The sequence below is a fragment of the Pinus tabuliformis genome, chromosome 3_1 (genome assembly GCF_031772625.1).
Source record: "Pinus tabuliformis cultivar Carrire ecotype Pingquan chromosome 3_1, CPIR1, whole genome shotgun sequence".
NCBI classification, from domain to species: Eukaryota; Viridiplantae; Streptophyta; class Pinopsida; order Pinales; family Pinaceae; genus Pinus; species Pinus tabuliformis.
The window spans coordinates 658,422,730-658,432,623 of NC_142301.1; positions in this window are offsets into that span (position 1 = coordinate 658,422,730).

Sequence of the window (9,894 nt, forward strand, 5' to 3'; positions counted from 1 at the left end):
CCTACAAAATTTGACACACACATAGTCCAGAAGAAATGCATTGGACTTGATAAATAAAAATAAAAATAATTATAAGTTAAAATAAAAATGATGTATTAATTTATGATATTTAATTGGGAAAAAATCTTTTAAATAGAAATAATAATGATATTATTAGTGATAATAATAATTATAATAACAACAATTTAAATATAGATAATAATAGTATTAAAGTATTATATATATATATATATATATATATATATATAGATTTTAAATAGAATTAATAGCCGTATACATGATAATAATAATCGTTATATTATATTTTTTTCTTTTTCTCTTATTATATTTTTTTCTCTTTTCTCTTTCAAAAGTAGAAATAATAATAGTATTAATAGTGATAATAATGAATCTAATAGTAATGATTTTAATTTTCTATCTTTTTTTTTTTTTAAATATGGTGGTCAATTTATCTAGTTTTTCTTTTGATCCCCTTATTTATTGTCTTTTTGAAAAGGGTTAAACTTTTCCCTTGCCTCAAGAAAGATCCCGATTGAGGATATTATTTGCTCCATCAAGTTTGGCATCAAGGATTTACTTGATCACATTAAAGATCTCATCATACAAACGACATCAGACATGATTGCTCTATTGTTCTTAGGAAAACTAAACCTCTGAAGAGCAACATTAGCAAACCTAAATTTGAAGCCCTCAAAGCTTTGAACAGTAACCCCAATATTGTTGTTCTTAAAGCATATAAAGGAGGGGATGTTGTGATCTTAGATAAAGAGAACTATAGAAGAAAAATGATAGATCACTTGTGAAACAACGAGAATTATATAAAGCTCAATAAAATCACCCTTAAAAAGGTTTCAAAAGTTGTTTCCTTGGCTATCGAATCTAATAAGTCTGTAAGCTCCATAAGCCACAAGCTCATTAAGAGAAACCCTCTCACTCCGAGAATTTATGGGCTTCCTAAAATTCACAAAGAAGGGTCTCCCCTTAGACGTATTGTTAATATGATAGGTGGGCCTATGTATCTTATTGCTAATATTTAGTCTGGAAGCTTAAGCCTTTTGCTAGCCGTAGTGATTCCTTTTTTATAGACTCTTGATGCTTAATGAGTGAGTTAAAAGAGGTTAAATTTGAGCCTGGTGATATTATGGTTACCTTTGATGTTGTTTCACTTTACACCAACATCCCTATTTATGAGGTTGTTGAGGTAATCAATCGTATCACTGACCCTAATACAGACAAGTTGGTAGACATTTGCCCACTTTCCTTAGCTTTAAAGGTGAATTCTATGAACAGACTTGCGGGTTTGTTATGGGCTCTCCCCTCTCTCTCTCCCATCGTTGCCAACTTGTTCATTGAGGATTTTGAATCTAAGGCTTTAGCTTCTGCTCGATTTCAGCCAAAGAGATGGAAGAGGTTTGTTGATGGCACCTTCATCTTATGGCCCCATGATCGTGATAAATATTTGTTTTTTCAACATCTCAATAATCAATCAAGATCCATCAAATTCACCATGGAAACAGAGGTCAACAGTAGCTCTCCCTTCCTTAATGTTTTAGTCTCGAAAAAGGATGATGGTTCTTTCTCTCACCAGGCCTTTCGTAAGAAAACTCACTCTGAGCAATATTTGCATGTGAACTCCCATCACTTTCTACCCCAGAAGCTAGGTGTTCTCAACATATTGGCCACTCGGGCTTTAAGGGTTTCTGATGAAAGACATCTGGTGAATAAGAAAACACATCTCCTTCATGTTTTTGAATTGAATGGCTACAAAAGATACCAGGGTATCAGAGCCTTTTTAAAAGCTATCATAGGTCTTAGTAAAAAGAAAGAGTCTAGTGAAGTGACCTCCAGTGTCTATCTCACCTTTATCCAAGGGACTTTTGACAAGATTGCTCGGATTCTTAGGAGGTATAGGTTTCTTCCTCCTTTAGACCCTTGAAAACCATTCGTGGCTCCTTAAAATTGGTCAAAGACCCTGTGGAACCTAAAAACATGAAGGGTGTTTATTTGATTCCTTGTTCTTGTGGGACCCCCTACATTGGTGAAACAGGTCGGTCCATAAATCAGAGTATTCAGGAGCATGTGGATGACCTTATGTTATAGATATATTTGGGCACTGCAACCCCAATCACATATGTCCATAAACCAAGGGCTTCTAAGACCCTAAAAGTGTTGTTTCATACCCTAAAGGAACAAGGTTAGCTGATTACATCATTTCCCAGAAGTTCTCCCTGAAAAATGCTCAGAACTGGTCAAAACTGGACCATACAGACTGCTCCATGCTGAGGGTGTGATGCAGCTCACCTGTTACACATATAGGGTGTGATGCATACTGAAAAGCCCTTTTGTAGGGTGCGATGAGCGAGAGCAGACAAATGGCAGAAGCAGTTTGCTAGGTGGAAACCCAGAGAATATTCTAGAAACTGCTCATTTGACACTTGCTTCTCTGAATTCGCCCAGGGATGAGCAAGAGATCATGAAATCTCCAAGTGGAACCAAGAACTATCAGAGAAATGACACTAATCAAAATCCTAGAAGCTGACTCACCCACCTGCAAATATCTATATATGGATCCCTCATCCTAGAGATCCAGAGGCTGGAATTTTGTATTTTGTAAGGAAGTGATGTTGGTTTCTCTATGAAACATTGCATTGTTGGGTGATATAGCTTTTTCATGAGGTGAAGAGGGCTTTCATGCTGGGAGGATGGCACTGGATCAGACCGCTGGGTTGTAATCCTCTCTTCTACTACTTCTATCAATAAAGTTATTTGAGTTTTCCTCCATATGCTTGTATATCTCTGAATCTTGTATTTGTGTATGCATTTGTATGGTTAGTATACATCTGATCCTATATTGTTTATGGTTATAGATCTCTATGCTTTGATGGTATTTTTCTGCTTTGACTCTATAGGCGTTCTTTGAAGTGGGACAAGTGAGGAAGGAGTGGCGAAGCTCTATCAAAGGAGGGAGGAAACAAGCAAGGAGCCAAGCGAAAGACTGAGGTTGGTACTCTCTTATTCTCTCTCATCTATCTCTCATAAAGGAAAACACAAGTAACTTTGGTTTGTTTGTTTCTAAGATAGCTACCCGTCTTAGTGGGACTAGCAGCTCTGAATGGACACTAGTTTTCCCGATAGCACCTTAGACATTGCAAGAGTTGCTCCTTTGCTTTAGCTGAACATGATAAAAATACTAAACACCACATTTGTTTAGAGGATTCCCAGGTCCTTGCTAAGATTGATCATTTCCATCACCGTAAATTAAGGAAAGCCATCAAGATCGAGAAAATGTCTAATACACTAAATAGCGATGATGGATTTTGGATCAGTAGCTCATGGATTCCATCCCTATATGCCTAGGCCTTCCCCTGTTATTTTTGTTTTTTATTATTGTTATTATTTTGTTGTTGTTGTTGTTGTTATTATTATTATTAACTAATTAATTAATTAACTTGTTTTATACACTTTTTATTATACTAAATAATTTTCCTCTTTTATATTTTCTTAAGTATATAATAATTTTCATTAAAAAAAATAATGGTTTCTTATCATTTTGAATCACTTAGTTGTTATTTCATAGATTTTTTTATTTTAAATTAATTAATTAATTTTTTTATTATTTTTTATAAGGTTGTTTCTAACTTATTTATTTGATTTAGATATATTAATAATAATGGAAACTTTTTCTTTTTCTTTTAATATTTATTTTAATATATTATATGACGTTATAATTTATTTTATTATTATTTAATTTCATATCAGTTTAAATTTACTCTCTACTATAAATATGTGTTGTGTTATCTTACTTTCCATTATTTTCGTGATTATGAGCTTCAATAGAGGTTTAAAACACGTTGATCCAAAAACTGATGTGATCTATTTGGAAGAGTTTTGATTGATAATCATGAATCATAGAAGTCTCCACATTGAGGCTCTTTAAAGGGGTTATCACCATTCTAGATCCATCTTAATTTCAGATCTACTAAGGCAAAGAGCCATCAAATCTCTTTTCACTCTATAAGAGATTTACCCTCAAGGGATTTGATCCCTATCAATACTTAGTAAATCTAGTGTTAAAATGATCTAGCCTGATATTCAAGAGTTTTGATTTATACTTAGGAATTTTCATTTAAAAGAAACTACTAAATAAAGATTGGAATGAAAACACTAAAGTAAAGCATTATTTGATATCTTGGAATTGATGATTGAATTTTACATTGGTTGACATTTTCTAAAATTTATATTGTGTAATTATATTAGAATTTATATTTAAGAGTTTTTATTTGTTAAAAAGTTAAAATAAAGTAAAATGAAAATGATTTCACTGTAAAGGGTAAAGGAAGCTTGTGGCACCTCGAAGTAAGTGCAATATATGGGATGTCAAACTAATGAATATTCCTTTTGTTGTTTAGGTATATATATAACAGAAGATTGTGTGCGCATGTTGTATGTGGCAGTCAATTCTTAAACATTAGAGTTTTTTTTTTGGTAAGAATAACTAGAGAAACATGTAAGAGAAACATTAGAGTTGTTTTTTTTTTTGTAAGAATAACTAGAGAAACATGTAAGAGAACTGATAATGAGTGTGCGCAAATTGTATCTGGCAGTCAATGCTTAAACATTATAGTTGTTTTTTCTCATAAGAATAATTACAAAAACATGTGAGAGAACTCATAATGAACTTGACATTTTATATGTATAAAAAAGAGAGGCTTAGAGAGAGAAACACCCAAAGAATATATTTATATATAAAAAATTATATATTATATATTTAAATTAATTTTAATATTTGAGTATTTTGAATAAATATTAATTTTGATTATTATATAAATTATATAATTAAAAAATATTTTTTTATTATATAATATTACGACTCCTCATGCAACATAAATATTAAGTATATATTATTTTGAATGATGGATCCAATAATCTAACCGTAAATATTGTTTTAGATATAGTTCTAATAATTTTGAAAATAAGTTTAAATAAAAAACAAAATTTTACTATTTAAATCAATTTTGTTTCACTAATAAAACCTAAACAATCAATCCGAATGGTTAACTTTATTTTAACATTTCATTATTAATAAGTTAAAATAAACCATGAAAATTAATTTAAAATTGTGTACATCCTTTGCTCATTACACCTCTTGTTGTGTCAATTTGTGTAGGCGTCAAATGAAGAATCTTGATGCATCCTATCATACTTATGTATTTCTTCGGCTTTTGACCTTGGGGTTCTTGCTTCGGTCTTTTGTAACGGACTAGTGCTTGGTTTTAGTCGTTGATAGCACTCCTTAACGCTTTACTTTAACTCCCACAGGAGCTATGCACAATACAACCCACCTACAATCCCCAATTTTTATGGCCTTAGGTGCCATGCTTAATCCAATCTTCATCACACGACTGTGGCTTACAACCTAACTTGGCATTAAAGGAGCAAAGCCTTTTATTTCTCTTCTTAAACTAAATTCGCTAAGCCTCAATTTATTATACAGATGCATACCTCAGTCAACACGATTTGAGGTCCAAATGCACCCCATTTCTGTAAGCCTGGATGCATCTGTAACTAGATTTCCTATTGATCGGATGTCTAACGATGTGCTTGGATGCAATTCATAATCGTCGAACTTATCTCAATTCCATGTTCTTTGGACTTGTCCAATTTTCTAGCTGATCCCTCTCCATCTCCTTTGCTATCCATTTACATAAACAAAAAAACCCATCTGACCAATGTCAGAAAACAAACTCTCTTGATTTCTAGCATTTTGACAGTTCTGAGTCAATGCAAGTGGACCATACAATTCATGCAGCTCAACAATTTTATTATGTTCTAGTTAATTTAGGGGGTCTTGTGTTTTCAAGGAAGTTGGATTCCTATGTATCAAAATAATGTAATTATTAATGTTTTGAGTGATTAGAATAGGAATTAATTAGATATTGTGAAGATATTTATAAATGCTCTCGAATGTAGGAGAACATGAGTGATTAGTGGGGATTGAGAGAGTTAAAAATAAAGTGTAAGTCTTAGACTAGAAAGTGGTTTCATGATTCAAGGAACTAGAGAGGATTCTTAGGGATTAACTGGAGTTAAAAGTGGACTAAGAGGAAATTCAGGATTTAGTTTAGCAGATTAAGGATCTAAACCAGAATTAGTTCAACATAACCTTTTGTATAAATGTAAGCCTAAAAGGCATAGAGAATCACTATAGAGTAGTAGTTAGAGAGTAGTTACAGTAGAGAGTAGTAGAGTATTTATTCAGTCAAAGTCAGAGAGTCAGTCATTAGGCCTACAGGCAGGAGAAGGAAGGCCACTGATATTGAAGATCAGGCCGAGGAAGAAATTCCTGTGTAAATATTTATTATTAATACAGATAACTCGATTATGAGTTTATATGGTGTGTATTGAGTAATTGAATTATAACTTGTGTGTGTATCAGAGTATTTGCATAACATAAGTGTGTAGGGAATTCGGAAGGAAGACAAGAGAAAGGACAGTGCTCAGAGGAGTATTGCGATGATCAGATAATGTTGGGGTCTAATTAATTACCAAATCAAAGTTCAGGAAGGAGCGCAACAGAAGAGTGGAGCTCGATAGCACAAGAAGTGAAAATCTTAAGGCGGAAGCAAATACACAGGGAGAAAGCCGAATGGGTGATTACATAGTAAGAAACAAAAGAACGTAGTAGTGAAGCACAGGAACCGTTAGATCAATCAAATCAACGAACGAGAAGGATGGAGATAGATGGCTAAGATTAAATCGTGCAAAATATGTCATGAAGATGAATGACAGAGATTAAGACCATGTGTAGAATAAAAGAGCGGTCTTCGAAGGGGTAAGTAGTATCTCGCGCGCCCTAAAAGTGGTAAGCGGTCTTTTGAAATTCTACGCGATTACCTTTAGCAGCCAACACGTAGCATATGATGGAGAGAGAAAACCACTTTTCTCATGTGCTTTCAGAGTGATAACGATCATGCAGTTATCTGCGTGACATTGCGCGTCAACTGTTGAATCGAGCGAGATCGATCAACAGTGGAGATTTGGGCGAACAAAAGGCGATCAGGTTGCGCAATAGCCGTTGGATCGAGTAGGTTTGATCAATGGTGGAGATTTTAGTGCACAAAAGTTGATCGGGTGATGTGATAAACGTCAGATCGAGGAATGAGATCGACGGTAGAGGCTTAATGTGCTAGAGAGCATCAAAATATGTGCAAATGTTTGTGGAATGGCAGAAAGGTAAGGTTAAGTGCGGTTAATGAAATATTTCTATTATATGAGGGTTATAATAGAAATCAAGTGGGATTAAGGTTTTATGGGTTATGTTTGAGTTAACCAAAGTCTAAGGACCAAGGGTATGGTTAATATGCGCTGAAAAAGGATTAACCACATTTGATGAAGGGTCCTATAAGGCTCCGCTGAAAGGTTTATTAAATTTTAGACTTTGGGTAGCTAACCCAAACGTTTCCACTTAAAACATAGAGTTTAATGAAAGAGAACTAAACCTTGGGTTATGGAAGGTTTCACTAAGTATGGAATTTTAGCATTTATGGGCATGTACATGACAGATACATAGTGTGACATGCAATTTTATTTGCAGAGTGTGGGTATATGCGGCTTAAGCTGTATCATTATGGTATTTGAAGCTTAGGCTAGCAACATTTGGTATCAGAGCAGAATAAGGAAATTATTCATGTAAGAATTCTTTGAGAAAACTTAGAACATAGTTATGTTTTAAAGGTGTGTATGTAGGCAAGAGGAGATCAAGTTTTAATTTGACAAATAGTAGGCACATAGAGATAAAGTATAGCAAAATTTGCAGATGAAAAGGAAATAGAGAACAATCCATCCAAAGTGTAGGTGAATGGTAGAACTAGATCATGCAGAGATCTTGAAGGTGAGAAGATTGCAGCAACCTAGAGCATGGAGTGCTCATATGGTTTCAGAGGAAAGAACTAGAGAGAGATGTCAAAAGACTGAGCTGATAGGAGAGAAGCTTAGTGAGGCATGTGTAGCAAGAAGGAGACTTGTTACTACATAGATTTTGTTGCAGCTCATAAAAAGATCATAAAGGCAATTCCACAGAGGATGTGGGTAGAAATTCTAAGGAATGAAGAGAGCTGGTAAGCATTTCTGAGTGAAAGAAGAGGTGGTCAAAACCTAGTATTTCATTGTGATTGAAATACAAGAGTATGGTTGTGTTCTTAAAAGGTGCAGATGAGTTGAAGCCTAGAAGGAGCAGAGAAAAGTGCTCAAAAAGGTTCAAGAGAATAGAGAACCAAGTGCTTTCCAAAAGACCAAGTACAGAGGAAAGCTTGGTGAGGTAAGTGGCAGCAGGGAGGACTTGCTGTTGCAAAGGCTTTAATGCAGCTCATAGTAAGTGAGTAAGGAACTCATGAAGATAGAAAAGAAGATGACTATTGATAGTCATAACAGGGATAACAGAGGTTCTAAGGAAGACCACGATAGAAGAAAAGTGAAGAAGGAGGATGCCAAGGCAAATGGCAAGAGAATGAGTCAAGAGGAGTGTGACAAAGAAATCGATGAGTTAAAAGAACAACTAAGTGTATTAAGGATGATACTAGAGGAAAACCAAAGACAAGGTTGGGTCTTGAGGAAAAAGCCAGTGAAGTGGTCTAAGTTATAGAGAAGTCTACAACAGAAGCAAGTGAAGTGCTTGGTGAAAGAACTCAGAGAAGTTGAGTTAGAAATGGAATTTTCCATTTATGAAGCAGAATAGGGTGAAGTTCCGGGTAAAGATGAAGATTGGAGATCTGTGGATGATCTTATGAATCATATTAAGGATTTAAGACAACAAGGATATATGATGACTAAAGCATCAAGTGAGACCACAAGGTCTTATGTTTTTAAAGCTGATAGTTTGTCTGTGAATGCAGGTATGGTACTAAATAAGGAATTTGTTGCTATAGAGACAACTAATGACCATTGTTATGATCAAGAAGTCTTTTGTGAACCTAAAGGAAATTGGGATGATTGCTTTTCATTCCATGAAGTTGAATTTGCAGCTCAAATAGAGATGGAAGATCAGGATCTTATTCTGATGAAGAATGAATGAATATTGTCTCAAAGAGGTAAACTAATGAATTTGATTAATGTTATTAATGAAGAACAAATGTAAGAGAATATTAATGCAGATGATGGGGCAATGATAGCTCTTGGAGAAGGTAACCAACAAAATATTAAAGGCAAACTTGAAGAAGAGACTATGTTAGCTGAAAACATAGTAAAGGATCATCATTGCATCATGATGATAGGTATAGTGGAGATAACCATGGAAGCCATTGAGGAAGTCAATAAAGAAGAAGGACATCTACTGAAAGATGTTAAGAAAGAAGAAGAATATGTAAAAGATTTAGCAAAGGGAGAAAGGACATCTGATGATTGGTCAATAGCAAAGGAATGTATGGAGAATTGTGTAAAATTTCCAAATTCTACTCCAATTAAAATAATTGAGTTATATGGAAAATTAGACTTTCAAAGAAGGGAGTTGGAAAAGCAGAGGATGTATACTCAGGATAAATTTCTGAAAAAGGAAGACAAAGAAATTGTCATGAATGACAATCATAAGGAAAAGAAAATGGTAATAAAAGTTCAACAAATTGACATTACAGAAGGAGGATTTCATTATTATGAACAAGAACAAAGAGATATCATTGAAACAAATGATATGGAGGAGAGTTTAAATCAACATAATGATGTGTTGACAAAGGGATTGAAGGAAAACTTAGAGCAGCATACTGAGATGTTGTCAGAGAAGGAAAAGGTAATGAGGCCTTATATTTTTAATTCTGATAATTGTTTTATGATTACAGAAATTGATGAAGATGAGACAGACATGTTTCAAAGTGAAGAGTCAGTTTTAGAATTGAAAAATACTGG